At 42.3% G+C, this 27,233-nt stretch overlaps 1 protein-coding gene across 1 annotated transcript in view; it reads left to right on the top strand.

The window, feature by feature from the left end:
* BEND5 (BEN domain containing 5) overlaps nt 1-27,233 on the top strand; it is a 1,001,406-nt gene that overhangs the window by 871,001 nt on the left and 103,172 nt on the right. The gene's annotated exons all lie outside the window — the stretch shown is intronic.

The raw sequence follows: 27,233 nt of genomic DNA, 5'->3' as shown, positions 1-27,233 counted from the left end.
CCCAGTATGCACAGGTCATTGCCACCTAAGTGCAATACCAGCCACCTGGGTGCGGCCACAGGACGCTGCCCACCCAGACTCCTATGGGCGCGACTCCAGGAGCCGCCCCCCATATTGCCGGGCGCAGCCACAGAATGCTGACCGCCCAGCAACGCCGGTAGGAGACCCTCCCACCGCATACCTCTCCGGCCCATCCAGGTAACGTTGACCCACCGCCCCAGGGACAGGTGGGTCCCGATGGTGCTCCTGGCTGCCGCGCGGCCGGCCCAGAAAATCATGCTGTGGCCACACAGCAGCGCCGTCGGTTTCGTGTTAGCCTGGGGACCTGCAAGAGGACACAGACACAGAGAGGTTACCTAGCCTAAGCCCTGCCTGGGATCCTCAGCGGGCCTAACATAACCCAAATATGCCGCTGACCGCCAGCGGCCGATCTCCCGAATCCGATGGGCCGGGAAACCAGAAAGTGCCGCGCTAGTGGCGGCGCCGATACGGAACGAATGCGTTCCATAACCGGCGGGATCCATGCCCACCTGGGCCATCGCCCTAGATACTAAAGCCCAGAATTGGAAACGGGTCAGAGGGGTACCATCACAATGCCTAAACAGGTACCCCTGACCTGACCCCCTCATACCACAATAAAGCCGTAGGGCGGCCACCGGACACACCGACTGGTCGGTGGCCGCACTAAGATGTAAGGTAACCCCTCTGCGTAGCTGATCCGTTTTAGACCTCCTCACTACAAGGGACACCCCCCCTTGTCTAAAGGCCAGATCAGCGAACTGGAAAGCCCGGAGCGAAGTGTCAGCCTGAGACGAAGCCATGGCCTCACTGACCCGAAGGGCCCCAAAGAACATGACACAAGCCGCTGCCCTAAAAAGACGGGCCTCATACAATGAGGAACACAGACTGCCAAAAACCACGTTGATTAAAGACAGCTGCTCCACCGTCAGAGCCTGGCGAGTGTCACCTGGGGCCCCCGCTTGCTCCCTAAGCCAGCCTTCCAGCATCTTCCGGATGCGAAAGTCACCCGAAAGATCAGCAAACCCCCCCGCCTTGGACAGAAAGGCGAGGCCGGCTAACCGGGACCGGATCGTCCTAACTGACAGGCCACGCTGCCTGAGTTGGACGCAAAACTCGGCCAAATGCTCTACAGGGACAGGCCAACTAAGCTGGTAACCCCTGCCCTGCCTAAACTCCCCAAACTCCTTACCTGCACGCTGGTATGCCCTGAGGGTGCCGGGCGCTACAGACAAGGAGATTGCCCGGATGCCTCGCCTCTCCACCACTCTGGATCCCTCCCAGACTCCAGAGGTGGCTGGGGAACGCTTCTGGCAATTCTCGGGCCCACGGGGCCAGGGTCCGAAACCTGGACAACTGACCACGGGACAAGGCATCAGCAACCCCGTTATCTAACCCGGGACATGCTTAGCCAAAAACAATGCGTTTAGAGACAAGGACCTGTGCACAAAATGGCGGACAGCCGGCATGACCCTGTCGCTCTTTGAGGACAGGGCATTCACCACATGACAACCGCTAGGTTGTCACACCAAAAGTGCACGGTCTTGTCCCTAAACTGCTCCCCCCAAAGCTCTAAGGCCACTATTAAGGGGAAGAGCTCCAAGAACGTCAGGTCCTTACCAACGAAGAGGCACTCCATTCCGGAGGCCATGCGACCAGCACCACTGGTCACCTAACACTACCCCGAAACCACAAGTCCCCGCGCGCGTCAGAGCAGAGCTGCAACTCAGCTTCAACAGAAGCTCGTTGCCTCCAGAAAGACAACCCGTTAAATCTCTCCAAAAAATCCCGCCACACGCCGAGGTCAGCCCTGACCCCAGCGCAAAGGCGGGTACGATGATGGGGCAAACGGAGCCCCTTCATCGCATCATACAACTCCTGGAAAAAGCCCTTCCAGGAACAACTACCCGACAGGCAAAATTAAGAATGCCTGCCAATTCCTGAAGCTGCCGTAGGGTCCACCTTCCGGCAGCCCAGGACCTCGTCAAGCTTCCGCTTAATCTTAACCAACTTCTCCAGGGGCAATCTAGAAGATTGCTCCTCCGAGTCCAATTCAATACCCAGAAAGGTAATCCTGGTGGCGGGGCCTTCGGGTCTTCTCAGAGGCTAAAGGCACCCCTAATTGAGCACAAAGGGCTTCGAAGTCCCGCATCAAAGCCAAACATTGCTCTGAATGCGCAGGCCCCGCCAACAGGAAATCATCAAGGTAGTGAACGACCGTACCCAGACCACTTTGCCTCCTGAGCGCCACTCCAAGAAGGTGCTAAAACTCTCAAAAAAGAGAGCACGAGATAGAGCACCCCATGGGCAAAGCTCTGTCCACGTAATAGCCCCCTCGAAATGGAAGCCCAACAGTTCAAAGTCGTCTGGGTGTATGGGGAGGAGCCGGAATGCCGACTTAATGTCGCATTTACCCATAAGGGCTCCCACCCCACACTTCCTAACCATAGTCACGGCTGCATCAAAGGAGTGCATACCGGACTGAACACAACTCGTCAGGAATGAAATCATTCACTGACTCCCCTTTTGGAAAAGACAAATGGTGAATCAACCTAAATTCACCACTTCGCCTTTTTGGGGACCACACCTAAGGGAGACACCCGAAGATTCGGGAAGGGCGGCTCCGAGAAGGGCCCGAGGACCCTGCCTTCGGCAACCTCCTTCCCAATCTTCTCCCTAACAATGTCTTCATGACCAACAACCGACCTAAGGTTGTCAGACATGAAGGCCTTCCTAACACCCTGGTAAGGGATCCTAAATCCCTCTGAAAAACCTAGCAAGAGAGCGGCCGCTCTCGAGCGAGGGTGGTAGTCGCCCAACCAACCCTCGAGCACCACTAAATTAATTGGGCTGGGCCCCTTTTCCCCCAGCAGGTGGGGAGGCTTTGGGAGACCCGAGCCTTTCTTTTCAATCCCCTTCTTGGGGCGGGGGCACACGGCTGCGGAATGGTTTCCCCCACAACTTCCGCAGGCGTGACGAAACCTGCAAATGGGGCGGAAACACGCCCCCTTTGCAGTGAACTCGTGACATACTAAAGAGGCCCCTTTACCAACAGCACCCGCCACGGCCTTGGCCGGCGCGGGCGTCGCAGGCTCCTCTTCCATAAAGTGACCGCTATCGGTCCTATCACAGCCCTCCTTCCCTGACATATGCGTGGCCTGGAACCACAGGTCCGGTACCACCATATCCCAAGGCAAGTAGGGGTCATGGGCAATACGCATCCTGAACCCCTTGTCGTAATGCCTCCATATGGTGCCCCCATATTCAAAATGGGCCCTTGCTATAAGGTCGATGTACTTCAGCAAGGCAGCGGCCCTACCCGGCTGCCTCTGAATGACCACCGACGCAAAGGTCAGAAAGGCATACAGCCACGAGCTGAAGCATTTCGTGACCTTTGTCTTTTTAACCTTCTCCCCAGGGACTACCTCCTTGTCTTGTTTAGGGACCTCCCTGTTCAAGATGGAGAAAAGATCAACATACTCCCCCCGCCAGATTGCCTCCTTAACTGACGGGTGAAGATGGTACCCTAAAGGCGTCGCGGGCAACCCACAAGGGATGGCCCCAGGCTTGATGCTGGCGAACGGGTCCCACACCGTGGTGGCCCCCGAGCCCAGCACCCCAAGCCCCGGTGGATACATGAACGGGACCGGTGGCATGATGGCCGGTGGAGGAGGGATCCAACCCCCCACCCCCGCCCCAGGTGGGACCGGTACCCCCGGCGCCCCCACTGGCGGAGCCGGCGGGGACCAGACCTGACCACAGGTGCCTGCAGCAGACCCCATGAAGCTGTTACCACCCCCCAAAGCTGGCGGGATGAACCCGGGACCCTGGATGGGCAGAAGCGGTGATGTGCCTACATGTGGTGCAACCTCACCTGCCCCGTAAGGGGTAGAAGCCATCCACGGTGGGCCCATCCTGGTTGGGCCCTGGAACGATGACCACTGCCCAGGCTGGGCCATCTGCCCAGCGTGGCCCGTCTGCCCGGTGCTGCCCGTCTGTCCGGTGCCAGCCATCTGCACGTCGTGGGCCACTTGCCCTGCTGGTGCCGACTCCTCTTCGGGGTCTGCACCCCATGCTGCGGTGGCAGCCGAGGAAAGCCCCTCCGGGCCTGCCCCCGACCGCCACCTCTCCAACTCATCGAGCCGCTCCAGGACCCTGGCCCAGGAGAGAGAAGGGGACACCTCGGGTTGAGGGACTGTGGGCATAAACCCAACCCCCCCCCCACCGGGATCCCCCCCGGGGGCCACTCCACAGGCCACAAAATGGCGCCTCGCACGAGGTAGCCACACAAAATGGCCGCCGGAGCAGAACGATCGAACGTCTGCTCAGAAGCTCAGTCCGGGCGAAAAGGGAGAGCCCCGGGCCTGCTCGCCCTTATATAGGGCAAGCAGGCCCCGCCCGGACCAATCAGGGCCTGGCCAATCAGGCCCTGACCTCCCGAGCGAAGTCTCGCATCGCGAGACTTCGCCCGGGATCCAAAATGGCGGCCGCCATGAGGGACCGTGTCTCCCGGTCCCTTCCAGCAAAGCCTGCCTGCCGGGTAAGTCCGGCACTGCCCTTTCTTCTCTTTCCCCCCCATTTTTCCACATTAATCTCTTGCTTCTGAATTTACAGCTTGTTTAAAATCAACTGAACAGAATTCAAAGATTTAAGATTATCCATTGCACAAGGAAAAAAAAAATCAACCCGGTGGGAAGATTGTTAAAAAAAATCAATCTAGTTTAGGAAAATATCCTCTTCACATGCTGTTAAATGTGTAATTAGTGTGTGTGTGCCTTTCAACTGAGTTATTTTTATAAAATGAAATTATAACTGCTTTATTTTATTATGCTTCCCATCAAAATTCTGCCCCATTTGTTCTCTCTGGGTGCTTCAAGCAGATGGTTTCTACCAACATTGTCAGTTAAGACATTGTACAGCTGTTCTGTCTTCTTTCCTTTTTCTTAGCTGATTGTAAAAAAAGGAGTGTGAGAAAATATGACAAAACTACCAATGCAATTGGTTGATGTTTGGGCTGCCGTCCTTTAAAATCCTATTGATCAAATATGATAATTGAAGAATATAAGTTACGTTTGGAAACATCCCACATGGCCTTTAAGCAAGCAAAATGGAAGATGATGGAATAGAAGAAAATAAGAAACTTGCCCGATGGCACAAACCTTGGTGTCAAGAAACATAAAAGAGACCATCCCATTAGGATAGGTTGTATGTCACCCTGAGTCCTCAGACCTATAAATCAATAAATGAATGGATGGATGGATGGATGGGTGGATGGTAGACAGACAGACAGACAGACAGACAGACAGACAGACAGACAGACAGACAGACAGACAGACAGACAGACAGACAATAATTCGGTCTAAGGCATCTTTTGCAGTTTAAGATATGATGAAAAACTTATTATTTTAAAAAGCAACTGGTTCCATTGTTGAACTGCTCTTGCAACAACACAATTTAGCTGCCAATAAACTCACATCTGCTTCTTTAATTCTAGACTAGAGTGATTATATAGACATAAGCAATTCAATCTCACTTTGTATTCTTTCATGATGGGTTGCAGAAGATTAGTAATTTATTGGCCATCACATAAGGAAGATTAAATTAGTTTTAGCAGTGTTCTATTTCTTATCTCACAGTTGAATGTCTATGACTTACTTATTCTTTTTCTATATTCTGCATAATATTTATTTGCTTACACCAGAAGAAATAGTATGATAGATTTGTAAGATATGTATTTCCCCAATTTATCATGATATAAACACATATGTACACACAAACATACAGTGTGTGTGTGTGTGTGTGTGTGTGGTGTTTGTGTGTATGTATGTATGGAAATATTGTATTTTCCTGCATGCGATGCTCTCCTTGGAGTGCCTGTTTGCAAAATCTGGTTCCGGTCAAGATGGTGATGGATCTATGGGGGTTGTGGGTGAGTTTGGTTTGCGTCAAATTCTCCAACTTGCATTTTATTGGGAATGCTTGCAAACAACCCTAAATCACTGACTGGTTGATTGATAGTCCCTTTGTAAAAGTATATTTAAATTTACATGTGCATATGTTTATTGTGAATATAAGAATGTAATTATCTTTTTCAGAGATGCGGCATACATACAGAATTATGCATTTCAACAAAATGGGGATTACCTATTGCCTTTACAGCTCAAGAATTTAGGGAGGGTCCTTTCTGAGATAATTGCCGCACTCACATTCTTGCTGTGAGCTAAGTTGCTTCTTATCCAACTTGGTTACAGTTCTATCCCCTTTCTCCCATGGCCGCGGTTATTTGCACATACAATTATATTGTCTGACAATGCAGACACCTTCTTCATCCTGTTTCTGATCATGGAGACATTTTTATGGAACTGTCATGGGAGGAAGAAAAACTCTATAGTTTTCCTGCGTTTCTTTAGGGGAAAAAAGGAGAAGAGTTGTATACAACTGGATTTATTGCAGAGTGGCAATAATGCAATAGGGTGGGAGGCTAAGGAAGGATGCCAGTGGAGAGAAAAGAGCTCCCCTCAAGTACTCAAGAAAATTATTGATGAAGCAAAAAAGATATGTATATCTTAAGATGATTAATTCTAATATATTTTTGGGGTTTTAAAATTCCAAGTATGCTGTGATGAACTTTTCACATGTGTTTACAATTTTTCTTTTCTTTTTAAAAACATCTGATCAATCTTTTTAAAATTCCTTTTTATAACCTTTCTCCATAAACCCCTTCCTCCATTCCAGTCTGCTAGCACAAATACTTCCCCCATCCTTCTAAAATATCCTAGATCTTTCTTTTTATATATATAAATGATTTCCCCTTCCTTTCTCATTTCTCCTGTTTCATCCCCTTATCAAATACTTTCCTCTGTTCCAACTGTTTTATAAAAACGGACCTTTATCACATTATTCCCACAATACGTTGAATTAGCGATGATTGTGAGATGTCCCCATGTATCCTAGATGCTGCAGATCTAAGTTGTTTGTTTGTTTGATTTCTATGCTGCCCAATCCCATTGGACTCAGGTCAGCTTACAACAATATAAAAACACAATATAATACAATAGTAGAAAAAGTCAATATTAATACTAAACACATTAAAATAATAAAAACAATAAAATCCACAACAATAAAGCCACAACAATCTAATCAGTCAAAACATACATACTATCCCCACAGCCCTGCCAACCTGCATTGCTTAGTCCACGGACCTGGAGAATAATAAAATAGGAAGTCAATAGAAGTTACTTTAATTAGTTGTATCTTTAAAAATCAAAACATATGATTACACTCTTTGGTTTCCAGCTGAAAGTGCAGTTCTGGAAGCATGCCACTCTGCCTACCTGTTGGGTTGTGTTGTTTTGCAGGCACCTGGAAGGCCTGATAGAACTGTCTCAGTAATAAGACACAAAGAAAAAGCAAGGTTTCAATTGTTTAATAAAATGAGCAGCCAACGGACAAATTCACTTTCTTGGCAGCTCAGGCTAAGAATAATCTTTCTTTTTTTACATACTAAAGAAACAAAAGGATTGCAGAGAAGACACAGAGTTCTCAAAGTGATAATTGAACTAGTTGACTGCTGTTACCTGGGTTTAAAGGGTGGAAAACCTGTAATTCTATTCAGAATTTGCAAACTTGCTTTGGAATTGCTACTAATGATAGTGATAGGGATGAAATAAATTCAATTGGAAGCTCCTTTCTGCACTAAAAATTTGGATCCAGACTGGACTGGATCCATTCTCCTTCTCTGACAGCCTCAAAATATACTTTGCAACCAGTCATCACCTAGATCTTACTCCTGCATTTTCCTGGAAAAGGAGTGGGAAGAAGGGTTATATATGATGGATAAAGTTGATGCCTTCTGTTTTTCTCTTCCTTCAAGCATTTTTTTCTTTTTTTGTAAAGACAAAATGCAGAGAACCAGTGGCTAAGGGATCAGGTTAGAAACTGAGAGACTGTAAATTCTAATTCCATTCTAGGCAACCTCTCCCCCCCCTCTTGTGCCAGTCACACTTTCTGCCCTAGGAAGCCAACAATTACAAGCAACTTCCCTACCTCCCAAAATGCAAAGACTTGTTCAAGCAGTCTCAAGGAGTCAATCCTGATTCTAAGGCATACCTAAAAATGAAAGGCATTCTAGTTTTTTCATTTGATAGGAATGCTCAGAAAGGCAAAAATTAGGAGATTTTTGCATTATTATTTTGTGCTTTTTAATGATTCTATGGGGGAACCCATGCAGTTTCCTTGGTAATACAGTGTTCCCTCGATTTTTGCGGGTTCGAACTTCGCGAAAAGTCTATACCACGGTTTTTCAAAAATATTAATTAAAAATACTTTGAGGTTTTCCCCCCCATACCACGGTTTTTCCCGCCCGATGACATCATATGTCATTGCCAAACTTTCATCCACCTTTAATAAATATTTTTTAAATAAACTTTAATAAATAAACATGGTGAGTAAATGGTTGCTAAGGGAAAGGGAAATTGCAATTTAGGGATTTAAAGTGATAAGGGAAGGCTTGTGATACTGTTCATAGCCAAAAATAGTGTATTTACTTCCGCATCTCTACTTCGCGGAAATTCAACTTTCGCAGGCAGTCTTGGAACGCATCCCCCGCGGAAATTGAGGGAACACTGTATTTCAATAAGTGGTTTGCCATCGCTTTCTTTCTAGGATTGAACCCCAGAATCACCCAGGTGGCTTTCATGCTAAAAGTATTAGAAACTCAGTTTTCCTTGCTCCTAATCCTCTGCTGTATCCATGCCTCTCTGAGAAGTTAGGTGTGAAGAAAAGTTAAACCTAGGTGCTATTGCGGATTGCTTTTTATTCGCCTGTAGCATCTTTTCACGTGAGCACTATGTGATTTTTTGTTAGCTGGTCACACAGCCAGCCAGATATTCCGACTGGATTTAGCATTTTTGTCCACCTATTAAGTCCTTCCCAAGGACCTGAAATAGGAAGGAAGTACCATATTTTTGGAGTATAAGACGCACCTTAGTTTTGGGGGAAGAAAATAGGGAAAAGAGTCTACTTACCAGGTATTCATCTGGCTAGCGTTCTTAGTCTGGTCAGTTTAAGTAATAGTATATTACTTAAGCTATATAAAACATTATTCTATCCCCTGATTAGGGCTTTAAAAAAAACTTTATTCAGAGAGAGTAACAATGCAAGAGCTTGCAAGCCAATAAGAGCTGGGAACATCTTTAGCACCTGGTTAGGGCTGGAAAGAAATTTATTCAGAGCAAGTTAGAGCAATGAAAAAAAAAACCTGCAAAGACTTAGAGCTTGGAAAATATTCTTTGCAGAGAGAAACAATGAAAGAGCCTGCAAGGTAAGAGCTGGGAAGATCATTAGCAGCTAATTAGGGCTGAAAAAACCGCTACAATCAGAGTATAAGACGCACCCAAATTATCAGCCTTTTTTAGGGAGGAAAAATGTCCATCTTATACTCTGAAAGATATGGTAAGCTGTTCCAAGTAAAGCTGCCTTTTGCAATTGGCTAATGGTAAACTTTTCAATGCCAGTGGTGATCAAGTGATGCTTCAGTGATCTTGGGACTGCACTCAAAACACCTATTACTATTAGTACTTCCTTTGCTTTCTTTTGCCACAGTCATTCTATTTTTATTTGCAGGTCTTTGGATTTTGTTATCTTCTCTAGTTCTTTCACTTCTATATTGCTGACTCCAGGTACTGGAATGGTTTTAAATCTTTGCCTGTAAGCAGGTACAAGGTGACTCATGCAATGAACAAAGTTGCCCACAGCTGGTCATGATAAAGAGAAATAAGCATCTTTTAGTGTGGTTAAGCAGTGGTCTAAAATATTCTTCCCTCTGGTGGGACAATTGACATGCTGAAAATATTTTGGAAGCCCTTAAGCTACTTTTGAAATCACCTAGAAAAATGGCCAGGGAATCTAGTATTTGGCTTCAGTCTCCATAATCTGGTCAGCTAGAGTTCATAATGCCTTGTTTACCCAGGCTTGTGGGGGGTTATACACTGCAATTAGTATAAATAATAAGAACTCATGTAGAGAATAAAAAGGTTTGCAGTTGATAAGTAAAAAATTTAAGTTTTCATCACAGAATTTGTGTATTATGCTTATGTCCTGAGACAAGCTGTTGTTGATATATATTCATAAGCCTCCTCCCTTTTCCCCCTGATAGTTCTACAATCCTGTCTTCTCTATGTATCTAAAACTCTGGTATTTGCATGCTATTGTCATCAATTTCCTCGTTTAGCCAGGATTCAATAAGCATGGGGCAGATGTGTTGTAAAAATCAGAATTGCATCTGGGTCTGAGATACTCAAGTTGACCTTGACCTTTAAGATAGTTTATATAAGTATTAGTTTGAACCTTATATTCTTTAAGATTTTAGCACAGAAAATTTATGTGATTCTTCTACTTGAATTGAAAAGCTAACATTTTGTGTTCTGAAGTGAAGTTGGTAGATAGTCTAAATTACCTCAATTTAAATGTAAATTTTGATTTTTCACATTTGACTCAAAGCTAAAACAATGAAAGATTCAAATATATATTTTTGATATGTTTTCTATATTGTAATTGTTCTTGCCTCGTGTTATTTTTTCACTTTAAAAGCATTTTTGCTTAGAAAAGCAGAGCTTATTGGGGGGTGGGGATCATCCCTTCCCATACTAAACTAAAAGGGAGAACATGTTATCTACTTCGTATATTTCATCTTGGTTCAGCTGACAATTTGCTGTCCTGGAAATTTATATCATCAGAAAGACACGTAAGGAATATCTTAAATGAACGTCTTAGCATTAGTTGATTTAAATTCTACTTTAAAAGTTATCTTGATTACATTATCAAATGAAATCAACCACACTACTGTAGAACTTCTTCAAAATCAACAAAATATACATTTTTTCTTTCTGGGATAAACAAACATGTAGGTATATGTTAAGTTATCTTGGCAGTTAGGATATGAACTCCCCAACTCTTGTTAATCAAATTATGGTAATAAATTAAATGTATAACAATTTGTTTCTTTCTCAGGGCATCCCAATTTAATTGCATAAGCATCTCTTTGTTTGTTGGTATCGTAAAATTGGCCCTGAATTATGAAAAAAATTATAAGAGCAAAACAAGATATACTCTACTTTTTTTCTTACTTATAATACCATGTTATTATGTTATGAGACTTTGTATTTCTTTTTCTACACTAATGAATTCCATGAAGTCAGAATGCAAAACTTCATTAAAGATTTACCAGGTTGTGATATACTGGATCTTTAAAAAATTGCCAATTCAACAAGTCCTTGTTATATACATATATACAATGTGTGTATTTATAATATGGTATCCATCCATATACAGTGGAACCCCGACATAAGAGCTGCTCTACTTACGAGCAACTCGAGATAAGAGCTGGGAGGGGAGAGATATTTTTGTTCTACTTACAAGCCCAAATTTGAGATACGAGCGCCAAGGAGCTGTCTCCTGAAGCCGAACGCTAACTTCCGCGTTCGGCTTCAGGAGACAGCTGCGAAGCAGCGCGCGTGTTTTAAAAGGTTGCAGCCGGCCTGGGGGGCTCGGGGGGTGCTTGCAGCCGGCCTGGGGGGCTTGCCAGCACCCCCCCGAGTCCCCCAGGCCGGCTGCAACCTTTTAAAACACGCGCGCGGCTTCGCAGCTGTCTCCTGAAGCTGAACGCGGAAGTTAGCTCTTTTTCTTTCTCTCTTTTACCTTCCCTTCCTCTATTTCTTCCTCCTTCCCATCTTCTTCCCTCCCTCCCTCCCTTCACTCATTCCTCTCTTACTCTCCCCTTTCATAAGTTTCCTTGCTTCCTTCCTCTGTTCCTGTCCCTTCCCTCTTTCCTTCCTTCCTTCCCACCCTCCGTCCATTCATTCACCCATTCCTCTCTTGATCGCTTAAAGCCGGTCCCTGGTGCAAAAAGGGTTGGGGACCTCTGTCCTACAGGATTGGGTGGCAGAGAAGTTGAACATATGTAAATTTAAAAGTTTAAGAAAGTTTACAAGTTAAGTGAAAGAAACTTCATTATTCATTTATATGTACATGTACATTTCTTCATTAAAAACTTGTCTTTCTGCATAATTTAGACTAACTTTGTGAGTTTTTTGAGGGCTGGAACCAATTAAAATTATTTACATTAATTCCTATGGGGAAAAGTCGTTCGAGATAAGAGCTGCTCGACTTAAGAGCCCAGGTCCGGAACGAATTAAACTCGTATCTCGAGGTACCACTGTATTATCCATATGTTCTTCAGTAACAGACAGTTTTTAAAATACAATTGAATTTTATAGTTTGACAAAAGTCTTCTCAATATATATAAAAAGCTACCTGTCTTCTTATGCGTACAAATCAAACCTTATTTTGTCTTATTGCTTGATAAGAATAATTCAAGAAAAATTTCCCAATTTATGTTGGTCGCATAATCAGCCAGATGTTTTGACTGGCTTCAGCATTTTCCTCTACCTATCAAGTCCTTTCCAAGGACCTGGGATTGGCAGATGTTATTTAATAATATTGAAAGTATCATTGCGGGATGTGAGCTGCTCCAAGTAACTGCCTTTTGCAATTGCCTGATGGTGATTTTGTCAATGCAGATGGTGTTCAAGTGGTGCTTCAGATGTTTTGGAATTGCATCCAAGACATTTTTATTATTAGTACTACCATATCTTTAGGTTTTATTTTATCTTTTTAAATCACAGTCAATTTCTATTGGCAGATTGAAGTATTTTGTGATTTAATTCAGGGTTTTTTTCAAATCCTTTTTTATTCAAATGTCTCCAGGCATTGCAAATCCATTGTCTAACTAACTCCTCCCTTCCTTCCTTCCTTCCTTTCTTCCTCCCTCCCTCCCTTCCTCCATCCCTCCCTCCCTCCCCCCTCTCCTTCCCTCTCTCTCTCTCTTTCTTTCTTTCCACCCATTGTTAAATCTCATATGTTGTGGCAAGAATTTGGCTGTTTCAGCTTTTAAATCCCACAGCATTTTAAGCTGTTTTTGTTTTCCATTAATTCTTCTGTTTTGTGGTTGCATTTGTTCTTGCTTATAAGCCAATAGCATTTCTTGCAGAACTTCCAATGCACCATTCTGGTAACTTTGTTATGCTGTTGTTTGTAGTCAATCTGTATGATCTTCTTGCAGCAGCTAACTAGATGATCCAATATTTCCTCATGGTGTTGTTGTTGTTGTTGTTGTTGTTGTTTTGCATACGCAGCATTTGCTCGTCTTCTCAATTCTAGCTTTGTGTGCATTAAGGCTTGATCTTAAGCAGCCAGAATTAGACCTTGAGCCTTATTATTATTATTACTATTGCTCAATATCAAGATACATCCACAGAATATGCCTAAAGAGGTTTAAGTTGATAATACAGTGTTCCCTCAATTTTCGCGGGGGATGCGTTCCGAGACTGCCCACGAAAGTTGAATTTCCGCGAATTAGAGATGCGGAAGTAAATACACTATTTTTGGCTATGAACAGTATCACAAGCCTTCCCTTAACACTTTAAAAACCTAAAGTGCAATTTCCCATTCCCTTAGCAACCATTTTGATCATTACTCACCATGTTTATTTATTAAAGTTTATTAAAAAATATATTTATTAAAATCGGATGAAAGTTTGGCAATGACATATGACGTCATCGGGCGGGAAAAACCGTGGTATAGGGGAAAAAACCTGCCAAGTATTTTTTAATTAATATTTTTGAAAAACCGTGGTATAGACTTTTCGCGAAGTTCGAACCCGCGAAAATCGAGGGAACACTGTAGTGAGCTTCGGCAATAGTATTCAGACACATAGACAGAAATCATAAACAGCACTGAAATTTCTGGAGAGCAAGTCACGATAAAACAACTATCAAAACCTGTTTCTGCAATAGGCATAAGGAAATAGGATCTGATCAGATTCCCAACACTCAGAAAATCCTGTATCTCATTTCTGATAAATGCAAAGATCAAATGAATATTATTTGAACTTTTTGAGAGCTCTAAAAAGATACAAGAGAACTACTTGCAGCTTTATGGTGACGTGATCCAGTGAAACTTGAGCAAGAAAGATGGATAAAAATAATGCTTTGCAAAGCGTTAGCATTTTTAATCAATTGAAGGGTCTCTTTGCAGACATTTATATCTCAATCTCAATCTTCAGACTGAGGTGAAGATTTCTGTATTTAAAACAAAACCACGATAAGGAATTTCTAGTATTTCAAAGAATGAGGGTTGTCAGGGAATCATAGAGTTTGAAGGTTTCCTAGAAGTCACCTAGTCAAACCCTTGCTCAGTGCAGAATCCATACAGCATTTCTGACAAATGATTATCTGGCCTCTGTTGGAAGACTTCCTGTCAGGTGCAGGAAATCAGGAACCAGGCTAGAGTTCAAAAGCACTACAAGTTAATTTCATGCTACTTATCCACAAAAATCTGATGTATTAATGGTCAAGGCGAAATGGCACCAGAGAAGAGTCAAAGGGCTTCAGGGGGTGCTCAGGTCTATTACAAAGGTGTAGTGAGTAGTGATGGGCGAACCAAACCCTCACAATTCGGGTCCGTACCGCATTTTGCGGTGTTCGGTATGCCGAACACAAACCCGAATTTTTTTCAAACTTCGGGCAAAGTTCGGGGTCATGTTTGGCATTCGGAGCTTTGACGTCACCGGCAGGGTGCTAAGGATGACAAGGTGATCACTTCCTGGATTCCATGGAATCCAGGAAGTGATCACCTTGGCGTCCTTAGCACCCTGCCGTTGACTTCAAAGCTCTGCCCCCAGAATCTCTTCGTGGGAAGGATTCCCCATTCATGTTCGGGTTCGGGTTCGGTATGGGTTCGGCCAAATTTTACGTAAAGTTCGTCCGAACTTGCCGAACTCAAACACCGTTGGGTTCGCCAATCACTAGTAGTAAGTCCAATCTGATGGTGAATTTGAGCCTGATCATCTCTTATACCTTCAGCAAAATGAATATGTGACCACCTATTCCATTGACTGTTGTACAACTGTTGAATCAACGTTTGTTTTAGTTTTAACCAGTGATGAAATCTATTTACCTTTCCTACTGGTTGGGAAGTGCACGCCTCGTGTGTATGCTTTTCCCCGCCTCTGTGCATGTGCAGAAGGCTTTGGGCAGAGGATTAAAAAGAGAAAATGGTGGCATCCGGGCAGGTGGGCGGAAACTCGTGCTGCCACTGCTACTGGTTCTCCGAACCACCAGCATCCACCACTACTGGTGCACCCGAACCAGCCTGAACTGGTAGCATTTCACCCCTAGTTTTAATCCATGCTCCTGCCCCCTAGTGCATTGATGAGATATTCCACTCTTCAACCACCTTTTCATGCATTCTTCAACCATCTTTTCCATAGAATTATAAACACAATCAGATATTGGGTTTATTATAAAGAATTTCTATTGGGAATGAGAAGCCCCACAGTCACTGTTCTTCAGAAGAATGAAGCCTTGTACCCGTTCCTGTTTTAAGCTCTGTTTCTGCCTAAGTCAGGTCACTTCAACCTGCTGTGTGGAAGGGCCATCCCTGCTGAGGACTCATGGTATTTGCAGAAGGTCAGCCTTTTTAAAAAGATGTGAAGGACCTTTCCTCTCGCATCATAGCTTTCATATCTCGTAAGTGATAAAAGAATAATCCAATATGCCATATTTCAAAATGTACCTTGAAGTGTTCCTGATGAATGTTTCAAACCACAGATCACAGGAACTAGAAAGGCAAAGGGAATTTGGCCTTCATAATTTCAAAGACTAAACCGTGAGGAATTAAACTAATCATACCAAAGTAACTTCTTAGGTACTAATTCTTCAGAAAGTGTTTTGGTTAGAAAAGCACGCAGCATGCAAGAGGTTTTTAAGGGAAGGAAAGCCATTTAATGCATATTGAAATAGGGGTTCGGTTCCTTACATTTTTGATGGCATAATACGATTTCTAGAAAGGATACCAAAATTATAACATAATTCCGTATTGGAAGAAAAAAAGATAAAGATAAAACTTCCCTATTGGAAGAAAAAAGATAAAGATAAAACTTCAAAGATAAAACAAAAATATTTACCGGGTAATTTGCCCTACTCAAAGTGCCTTAAGCCAGCATTCCTCATTACATCTCTTGAAATGCAGTGGCAGGAATCCCAAAATATCTGGGCAACCCGTGGCTGAGAATGGCAGGCTGAAGCATCCGCCCACATTCCTTCTCCATTCAACCTAAGGTTTTATTGTTTACTTAAAATAAGAAGACAGGCCAAAGATTCATTACATATACTTGGATGTAATTTCTAGTTTCCAACACGAAACTAGTTTGCCCTTATCACTATAACCCAGAATCACGGTGTAGATTTATTCTGCTTCTAATCTCTAGCCAACAAAGCAATTTGGCATATGGCATTTATATGACAATTTCCTATCACTGTATGTTTTCCGTTTAACATGTCAGACTTGCTGATTGTGATATGTAGCCTTATGTCAGCCTGAAGAGGGCAACAATATTCCTTGTCTGTGATTCTTTCTTATTTGCATGTAGATGAAAGTTGCTTAGTATAAGTGGTAGGCAATGGATTACATTTTTATAGTCAGCATTCAAGAATCATGTTCTTTGATAGGGTTTCAAGGATCACAAAGATTGAACATTGCAGCCTACAATAGCACATATAAAAATACACTTTAAAAATAAATGTACAGTGTAAATCATGTTTAGCACTGAAAGTCTGTAAATGGAGAAAATAAGGTCAAATGAACTATGGAGCTAACCCTAGGAATAAACTATTTAAACTATAAAGGAGAACCAATACTGTCTTTCTTTTCTTGTGGAATTTTTCAGCAAAAGATCTTCAGTTCTTGCTAAGTTACTATTATAGTATGAAATTAATGGAATCCATACTGAAATGAAACCTGATTGGCAAAATTGTGGGGGGGTTTTCTCTCCTTATAATGCTTTTCTGTCCATAGCTTTTGTATGGTGTGAAATGCAAATTTATCCTCTTTGGTTCTATAACTTCAGTGATTCTGCCGCATGAATCCCAGCAACTGGTAAGGTCCAACACAGTTGGCCTCCTCTAGGTTCCGTCAACCAGACAATGTCGTTTGGCAGAGCCCAGGGGGAGAGCCTTCTCTGTGGGGGGCCCAGCCCTCTGGAATCAGCTCCCCCCGGAGATTCGTACGGCCCCCACCCTCCTTGCCTTCTGTAAGAGTCTAAAGACTCACTTATGCCGCCAGGCCTGGGGCCATTAGATCTTTTCCCCCTGCCCAATTAATGTGTTGAGAGAATGTGCAGTGAATGGAATGATTGTTTTTTATGGCTTCTGGGTTTTTTTTAGATTTTTAATTAGTTAATTGGATTAAGATATTTTGTATTGTATATTTTATATGTTGTGCGTGAGTCCTCTGAGAGGGGCGGCATAGAAATCCAATAAATAAATAAATAAATAAATAAACACAAGTAAATAAACAAACAAACAAACAAATCACTATGCCTAAGAATTATAATTCTCCTGGGATATCAACAGCATCTATAAGAACACTAACCAATAATATTATTTCTCTTTGGTTTTGCAATGAATGATCTTCTAGAGGCACTGTGCTATGAGATGTGAATATAAAAAGGAACATATAATTTGGGTGCAAAACTGTGTGAATATTAGAAGTCTTGTCTGTGACATTGTATGTTGTCAGTTTGTTTCAGTATTCATTCAGGTATAGAATTAAACTGAGGGAACTTGGTTGTGAAATTTTGGTATTGCTTATTTATATGTGAAAAAGTCTTACTAAGCATTCAGGTCTGCTGTCATGAGTACCAAAATAAAAGATATGGGTATTCATACAAACTCCTGATGTCATGGTCCTAAGAGATCAGTAAAGCCCTGAACCTTAACATGAACCCCATATTTGCCCCAATTCATAATAAGTCCTCAGTATCCCTGTTGAGCTATACCAGTTTAAGAATGTCGGTCTCCTAGATCTGATAGCTCAGACTTCTTCAGCTTCACAGCCTTTCAGGAATTTGACACTTACAAAAAAGTTTTTAGAAAATGTAAGAGGCAAAAAAGTAAGACATCATCTGAGTTTGAAAACTTTCCTAAGCCATCAGCTTCTAAAAGCCCTATCTGGACCAGGAGTCACTACTCACAGTCACTCATGCCCTCATCACCTTGAGGCTCGACTACTGTAATACTCTCTACATGGGGCTACCTTTGAAAAGTGTTCGGAAACTTCAGATCGTGCAGAATGCAGCTGCGAGAGCAGTCATGGGCTTCCCCAAATATGCCCATGTTACACCAACACTCCGCAGTCTGCATTGGTTGCCAATCAGTTTCCGGTCACAATTCAAAGTGTTGGTCGTGACCTATAAAGCCCTTCATGGCACCGGACCAGATTATCTTCGGGACCGCCTTCTGCCGCACGAATCCCAGCGACCAGTTAGGTGCCACAGAGTGGGCCTTCTCCGAGTCCCGTCAACTAAACAATGTTGTTTGGCGGGACCCAGGGGAAGAGCCTTCTCTGTGGCGGCCCGGGTCCTCTGGAACCAACTGCCCCCAGAGATTAGAATTGCCCCCTCCCTCCTTGCCTTTTGTAAGCTCCTTAAAACCCACCTCTGCTGTCAGGCATGGGGGAACTGAGATATTCTTCCCCCCTAGGCCTTTACAATTTATGTATGGTATGTTTGTATGTATATTTGGTTTTATAATAAGGGTTTTTTAGTTGTTTTAGTATTGGATTGTTACATGCTGTTTTTATCATTGTTGTTAGCCGCCCCGAGACCACGGAGAGGGGCGGCATACAAATCCAATAAATAAATAAAAGAACAAGATATTTTGTGGAGGATTTTTTTGTTTTTTTAGAATGGGACACATTTGGAGTGTTGGAGACATGCCACTTTGGAAGAGGTGGCCAAGCAGAAACACTGTTATATACGAGGGTTGCCCAGAAAGTAATGCACCACATTTTTTCCCTTCAATTATTTATTGAATACAATGACACTTACACACAAGAAGGAATTATGTTTCTTCTACACTCCCTATTTTTCCATGTAATCTCTGTCCTGTTCTATGGCCTTCCTCCAGTGAGACACCAGGGTGTGTATGCCCTGTTGGTACCACTCTGTGTTCTGGTCATGAAACCATTTCTGCACTGTGCGAATCACCTCTTTGTCATCCTCAAAATGTGCCCAGTGAGTAACCGTACTTCTGTCGACTGCAGATTCTCCATAAACTGTACACAAAAGTTTGTGAATGTTCCAACAGTTTCTTTCTCCGCAGTGAGAAATTCAATGACGGTTGCTTGTAATTTTACATCACTTATAGATGCCATTTTGAAACACTGCTGCAGCTACGCTATCTGTCTGTTGAAACACAAGATTTACACACGCATTCCTGACAATTCAAATAATGTATATCTAAAGTTTCGCATTTGTACCATTACTGTAGGCTGAGAAAAATAATGTGGTGCATTACTTTCTGGGCGACCCTCATACTCAAACTGGAGCTACTGCTTCTTGCTACTATTTCTAGTCTTAAAGAATGTTGCCTGACATCCCTAGCTTACTTTTGCCTTTTCTCATAGGCAGGTGGATTCACTCCCTTCCAACAAAACATTGGATGATGTCTACAAAACATTGGATGATGTGCCTTTGGAGATCAGTAGTAAGGATTGTCACCTGGGCAGCCCCAGTGTCAGAGGGGGATAATTCAGCAGTTAATTTGTTTTGTGTTTCCTCCCTTAGAGGGTTTAAAAAGAATAACTTGCTGCCCTTAATGTATGAAGTGATGATGATTTTAATGGATTTGGATAGCTTCTTGCTGCCAATTGTAGCTTACATTCCAAAAAGCAGGAAGCAGTAATGAGTCTACGGAGAGGGGCGGCATATAAATCCAATAAACCTAATGTAATATAATCTAAAGGAAAAAAAGAAACAGGCTTTCACGTCTGGATATGATGCTAGCAGAGGCTCCGGTGTGCCTAGAAGGAGCAACTAGATTGGCTCCAGTTGGGCCCCTTTGCTGGTCCCTCTCAGTGGCAAGTGTCTCAGGTCCTCGGCTGCTCTTTATTTGGCCTCAAGATGAGAAGGGATTAATGCTCATTTTTGACAGAAATGATAACAAGAAGAGGCTTGTTAAGTGGTTCTAAGGAACGTTAAACCCAAAACTAGTGTTTTCATTCACTACTTTTCCGCTGACCCAACCATTTAATTGAACTGTTTTGCGGTCAGATAATGCTTAACAGCTTCTCTCCTTTGGGCTCCTACCAATATATATATTCAACACAGCACAGAAATATACATAAAACGCAGTTCCACAATGGTTGAAAACTGGGAAGGCCGTGGTGTCTCTGCAAGAGCCCCTGTGAATGGGACTTGAACAAAGAGGAGAGTCCTCAGAGAGGGGCAGCATACAAATCCAATAAATCTCCCCCTTGCCCATGTAGTTTTTGTGTATGATTCGATTGTGTGCTTGTTTTTTATATATTGGGGTTTCTTTTTTTGGACTTTTTAACCTAAAACTACTTTAGATTACTAAATATTAGATTTGTTACTATGTACTGTTTTTACCATTGTTGTGAGCCGCCCCGAGTCTGCGGAGAGGGGCGGCATATAAATCCAATAAATCTCCCCCTTGCCCATGTAGTTTTTGTGTATGATTCGATTGTGTGCTTGTTTTTTATATATTGGGGTTTCTTTTTTTGGACTTTTTAACCTAAAACTACTTTAGATTACTAAAGTGATGTGGAAGTGATGTGCTGGTGATTGGAGGCTGTTGGGGCCTGGATGGGTGTCAACAAACTCAAACTCAATCCAGACAAGATGGAGTGGCTGTGGCTCTTGCCTCCCAAGGACAATTCTATCTGTCCATTACCCTGGGGGGGGGGGAATTATTGACCCCCTCAGAGAGGTTCCGCAACTTGGGCATCTTCCTCGATCCACAGCTCACATTAGAGAAACATCTTTCAGCTATGGCGAGGGGGGCGTTTGCCCATGTTCGCCTGGTGCGCCAGTTGCGGCCCTATTTGGACCGGGAGTCATTGCTCACAGTCACTCATGCCCTCATCACCTCGAGGCTCGACTACTGCAATGCTCTCTACATGGGGCTACCTCTGAAAAGTGTTCGGAAACTTCAGATCGTGCAGAATGCAGCTGCGAGAGCAATTATGGGCTTCTCTAAGTAGGCCCATATCACTCCAACACTCCGCAGTCTGCATTGGTTGCCGATCAGTTTCCGGTCACAATTCAAAGTGTTGGTTATGACCTATAAAGCCCTTCATGGCACCGGACCAAAATATCTCCGGGATCGCCTTCTGCCGCACGAATCCCAGCGACTGGTTCGGTCCCACATAGTTGGCCTTCTCCGGGTCCCGTCGACTAAACAATGTCATCTGGCGGGAGCCAGGGGAAGAGCCTTCTCTGTGGTGGCCCCGACCCTCTGGAACCAGCTCCCCCCTGAGATTAGAATTGCCCCCACCCTCCTTGCCTTTCGCAAACTCCTTAAAACCCACCTCTGCTGTCAGGCATGGGGGAACTGAAACATCTCCCCCTCGCCCATGTTGTTTTGGTGTTAGATTGATTGTGTGCTTGTTTTTTTTAATATTCTGGGGTTGTTTTTTATGAATTTTTTAGCTTAAAATTGTAATTGGATTGGTGGGTATTGGATTTGCTATTATGTATTGTTTTTACTTTGTTGTGAGCCGCCCCGAGTTTGCGGAGAGGGGCGGCATATAAATCCAATAAATCTAATCTAATCTCTCCTGTGTGAAAGTATTTGAACCAGGTATTAGTATCCACATTTAGCTTCATCAACTGGCAAGACTAGCAGATACCCCATGGGACTTTGCAGCTACTAAATTGAGTACAATTTCTATAGTCTTTATTACCTGCTGCAGCGTGGTTTCCCTGTATTTCAGACAATTTTCCATTATTACAAGTTGTCTGATTAAAAAGGGATAGTAATATAAAGCAAAGATTTTGAATAATATAGTATGCACCTTAATTCAACCTATCAAGCTTTAAAATAGCCTCCAAAGGGGGATACAATGGGATACAATGAATACCAGCAATTTGAAATGAAAAGCTGAAACATAATGGAAAAATAAGTTACCTGCCAATGGCTGTTAGAAAGCCAGTGGAATGCCTTTGTAGTTCTGGACAAAGAGACTCTTTCCACTGCAAATATTTGCAATATATTAACTATGACTCCATTGCTGGATGAATAGGAAACATATTACCTTTTATTATCAAATGTGTCTAAAAAAAACAAAGGACATAAAAGTATAAACACCATTTTCCTAATTGACAACAGTGCCTGTACTACACTAACTATACTGCTTGGAATTAATTAGTAAAGCAAATTTGAATGTGTTGTTGAGTGGGATTGGATTATTGAAGAATGAAAGAAGAATAAAGAATTAGTTGATAGTTGGTCTGTTTCCACTATATTAATTGACATCTGCAATTTCAAAAGCTTCCAAGAAAAAATATGATGTATACTAAGAGGAATGTTTAATTGGGGGGGACTTAGTAGTTTTAAGACTCATTCATAGTGATTGTGGAAAAAATATTTTGGAAATATTTCCAGGTTTCAGGATGTAAATAAATTCAACTGTCTCATTTAATTTTTGACAATTAAAAAAAACACTAGTCACTGAAAACGGATATGGCATAGAAAATTATCTAATGTTATTTACTGAGCTGAAATAAACTTAATTTTCATCAATATACTTGTTATTTTGGTGTTGAATGCAAGGAAGATCAAAGTATGTGAATTATAGTAGCTTATGAAGATTGCATTAAATAATATTTATTTTCCTGAGATGAAAGGAATTTTAGCCAGTTACTGACAAAATAAATCATGCATGCTAGTAGAGACCACGGAGAGGGACGGCATACAAGTCCAATAAATAGATAGATAGATAGATAGATAGATAGATAGATAGATAGATAGATAGATAGATAGATAGGCAGGCAGGCAGGCAGGCAGGCAGGCAGGCAGGCAGGCAGGCAGGCAGGCAGGCAGGCAGGCAGGCAGGCAGGCAGGCAGGCAGGCAAGCAGATAGATAGAAAGAGAGATAGATAGATAGATAGATAGATAGATAGATAGATAGATAGATAGATAGATAGATAGATAAATAAATAAATAATAGACAGTTCCAGTTAAAGGATATATTTTCTCTTTCTGTTTTGCATGCTTTCTAGAATTTTCACCTCCGTGGTGGTACAGTGGTTAGAATGCAATACTGCAGGCTAATTCTGCTGACTGCCAGCTGTGGGCGATTTGCCAGTTCGAATCTGACCAACATCAAGGTTGACTCAGCCTTCCAAGGTTCATAAAATATGGACCCAGATTGTTGGGAGCAATTTGCTGACTCTGTAAACTGCTTTGATGGGGCTGTGAATCACTATGAGGCAGTGTATAAGTCTAAATGCTATTGCTATTTAAGTATGATGGAAAAAAATTAAGGCATCCCTAGACAGAGATCATAAAATAAAAGAGGCAGCAATAGACAGCATAAATAATTGAAGGTAGCAAAAATACACAGTACAATTATTTGCTTAAAATCAAATGTTCTAAGGTTCATAAAAGAAAATACCAAGAGCTTTTTTTTAAGGCATCAGGGAATAATACTGTGATTTTTATTGTAAAAATAATTTCAGTCTGAGAAGTGACTCAAATATATTTGGTGTGAATTGATTTTAAGGTACTTTTTTCATTTTACTGTTCTATCCAGTAATATTGGCATACTTGTGCTGTGTCTGTTAATCATAAGGACTCCTAAGGGCTTCAAAATCTTTCAGGTTAGCTTACTACACCAAAATACTTTGAGAAAATTTCCCCCTGTGCATCCATCAAATTCCCCCTCTGTGCTGGTATTCAGAAATATTTTGCTCTAAAGATTGTTACTAGGAATTGAGGAATTTATCCAAGATTTCTTGATGCAAGAAAACAGCTGTATAAACAAAACACCACAAACAATTATATATATTTTTTGGAAGTGATACTGCTGAAATATGATTATGGCTATGGGTTATCATGAACTAACTTGTTCGATTATTTCCTTGACATTGATGGACTAGGTAATCAATGAGGTATTCTGTTCTGTGTCATCTTCAAGTCTAGTCACTATGAAAATGGAAGGTCCATGCCATATCTTGCCCACTCCATTACTCTCACCTCAGCCTTCTCTGGTGAAACTGGAAGGTTTAAAATATTATTGTAGTTGCTTTCAGTTAGACATAGATAGATAGATAGATAGATAGATAGATAGATAGATAGATAGATAGATAGATAGATAGATAGATAGATAGATAGATCATATACACAGTATACCCATGTAATGAAATTCGTATGATGCTGTTGTGGTTAGATCTGGCCCAGCTCCTGCCCCAAGGACTGTGGATGTGGGGGAGACATCCACATGCTGCAGGCCTGTTTTGCTCCCGGTGGAATCTGTTGATGAAGGCTCCTCTGACCAAGAAGACATGAGTGACAGGGAGGAGGAGAGTGGGGCAGACAGTTCAGAAGGAGATCAATTATCTAGCTCCTCCTTGGATTCGGAACAAGAGTTAATGATATAGCCACGCATGCGGAGAGTGATGCATAGGCAGCAACAACTGAAAGATTATTAACAAAGAAAATGAGGCCACCTGTGGTTGGGTGGGGCTGTGGTAATTAGTGAGGCTGCTATAAATAGCAGCCTGTGGGTTTGGCCATTGTGGAGGATTATCTGATCGTTGTGTTTCGTGTCTGCTTTGCTGACTGATCCCCCCCCTTTGAAACTAACCCAGAGCAAAGTGTGTTTCACTTTGTGAAAGAAGAAGGACTGTGAATTGCCTCACAGCTGCAAGCTAAGTATCACAGAACTGATAAGGGACTTGTACAAATTACCAATTTGTTTGGAGACAAGTGCTCTTTGCTATACAAAAAGAGTGCTCTGTTTATTTGCATTTTCGGTATAAAGAACATTGTTTTGAATTTTCAAACGTGTGTGTGTCTGAAATTGTATCTGTGCATTTTTGGGAGGATTCTACCAGAGAGCTCGACAGAACAGATAGATAGATAGATAGATAGATAGATAGATAGATAGATAGATAGATAGATAGATAGATAGATAGATAGATAGACAGACAGACAGACAGACAGACAGACAGACAGACAGACAGACAGACAGACAGACAGATAGATACTTTATTGTCATTGTATGCATATACACAGTATACCCATGTAATGAAATTCGTATGATGCCAAAGACCAATTTCAACATACATAACAATCCAAAAGAACATGCTCAACCCGCCACAATTTCCCACCTGAACCATCCAACATCCACACAACAGACCAAGTAGTATTGTCCAGCAGTTCACTGATGGTGACCCCCTAGTACATTGTTAAGCGCAATTATAGCTCTGGGATAAAAACTGTTCAGAAAACATGTGGTTCAAGTTTTAATTTAATTTAATTTAATGAAGGCAAATCATGTCAGACTAATCTCATTGATTTCTTTGACTATGTCACAAAGGTGTTGGATGAAGGTGGTGCCGTGGATATTGCCTACCTGGACTTCAGCAAAGCCTTTGATACGGTTCCACATAAAGAGCTGATAGATAAATTAGTGAAGATTGGACTTAATCCCTGGATAGTTCAATGGATTTGCAGCTGGCTGAAGCATAGACATCAGAGAGTTATTGTTAATGGCGAGTATTCTGAGCAGAGTCAGGTTACAAGCGGTGTGCCACAAGGATCTGTTCTGGGTCCTATTCTTTTTAATATATTTGTGAGTGACATAGGGGAAGGTTTGGTAGGGAAGGTTTGCCTATTTGCCGATGACTCTAAAGTGTGCAATAGGGTTGATATTCCTGGAGGCGTCTGTAATTTGGTAAATGATTTAGCTTTACTAGATAAATGGTCTAAGCAATGGAAACTGCAGTTTAATGTTTCCAAATGTAAAATAATGCACTTGGGGAAAAGGAATCCTCAATCTGAGTATTGTATTGGCAGTTCAGTGTTGGCAAATACTTCAAAAGAAAAGGATTTAGGGGTAGTGATTTCTGACAGTCTCAAAATGGGTGAACAGTGCAGTCAGGCGGTAGGGAAAGCAAGTAGGATGCTTGGCTTCATAGCTAGAGGTATAACAAGCAGGAAGAGGGAGATTATGATCCCACTATATAGAATGCTAGTGAGACCACATTTGGAATACTGTGTTCAGTTCTGGAGACCTCACCTACAAAAAGATATTGACAAAATTGAACGGGTCCAAAGACGGGCTACAAGAATGGTGGAAGGTCTTAAGCATAAAACGTATCAGGAAAGACTTAATGAACTCAATCTGTATAGTCTGGAGGACAGAAGGAAAAGGGGGGACATGATCGAAACATTTAAATATATTAAAGGGTTAAATAAGGTCCAGGAGGGAAGTGTTTTTAATAGGAAAGTGAACACAAGAACAAGGGGACACAATCTGAAGTTAGTTGGGGGAAAGATCAAAAGCAACATGAGAAAATATTATTTTACTGAAAGAGTAGTAGATCCTTGGAACAAACTTCCAGCAGATGTGGTAGATAAATCCACAGTAACTGAATTTAAACATGCCTGGGATAAACATATATCCATCCTAAGATAAAATACAGAAAATAGTGTAAGGGCAGACTAGATGGACCATGAGGTCTTTTTCTGCCGTCAGACTTCTATGTTTCTATGTTTCTAATTGTTCTGTATCTTCTACCAGAAGGCAGCAGTCCAAAAAGATTGTAAGCAGGATGAGAAGAGCCTCTGAGAATGCTGTGCACCTTTCTAAAACAGCGAGATGTGAAGATATCGTCCAGGGCTGGTAGCTGGAGCCCAATCATATTCTGGGCAGTTCTAATGATTCTCTGTAAAGCTTTTTTTATCCGCTACAAAGCTGCTCCCATACAATGCGAGAATGCCATGTTAGGATGCCCTCAATCGTGCTGCGATAGTAGGACAACAACAGATGCTGAGATACATATACTTATGCTTCATATAACCAGCAAACCGCATTCTGCAGTTTGTTTGTTTGTTTGTTTGTTTGTTTGTTTGTTTGTTTGTTTTGTCCAATACACAATGAGGGTTTTAGTGGGTGTATACACACACACACACACACACACACACACACACACACACAGTAAAATACATGATGAAGGTTATAGAGGAGATACTCATAGTAAAATATATCTATGAAAGAATAGAAAAGAAGATATAGTAATAGAATATATCAATGAAAGAATAGAAGAAGAGATATAGGAATAGAAG

The sequence above is a fragment of the Erythrolamprus reginae genome, chromosome 3 (assembly GCF_031021105.1).
Source record: "Erythrolamprus reginae isolate rEryReg1 chromosome 3, rEryReg1.hap1, whole genome shotgun sequence".
NCBI classification, from domain to species: Eukaryota; Metazoa; Chordata; class Lepidosauria; order Squamata; family Dipsadidae; genus Erythrolamprus; species Erythrolamprus reginae.
The sequence above is the reverse complement of the archived record's forward strand: the minus strand, read 5'-3'. Positions and strand labels throughout refer to the sequence as shown.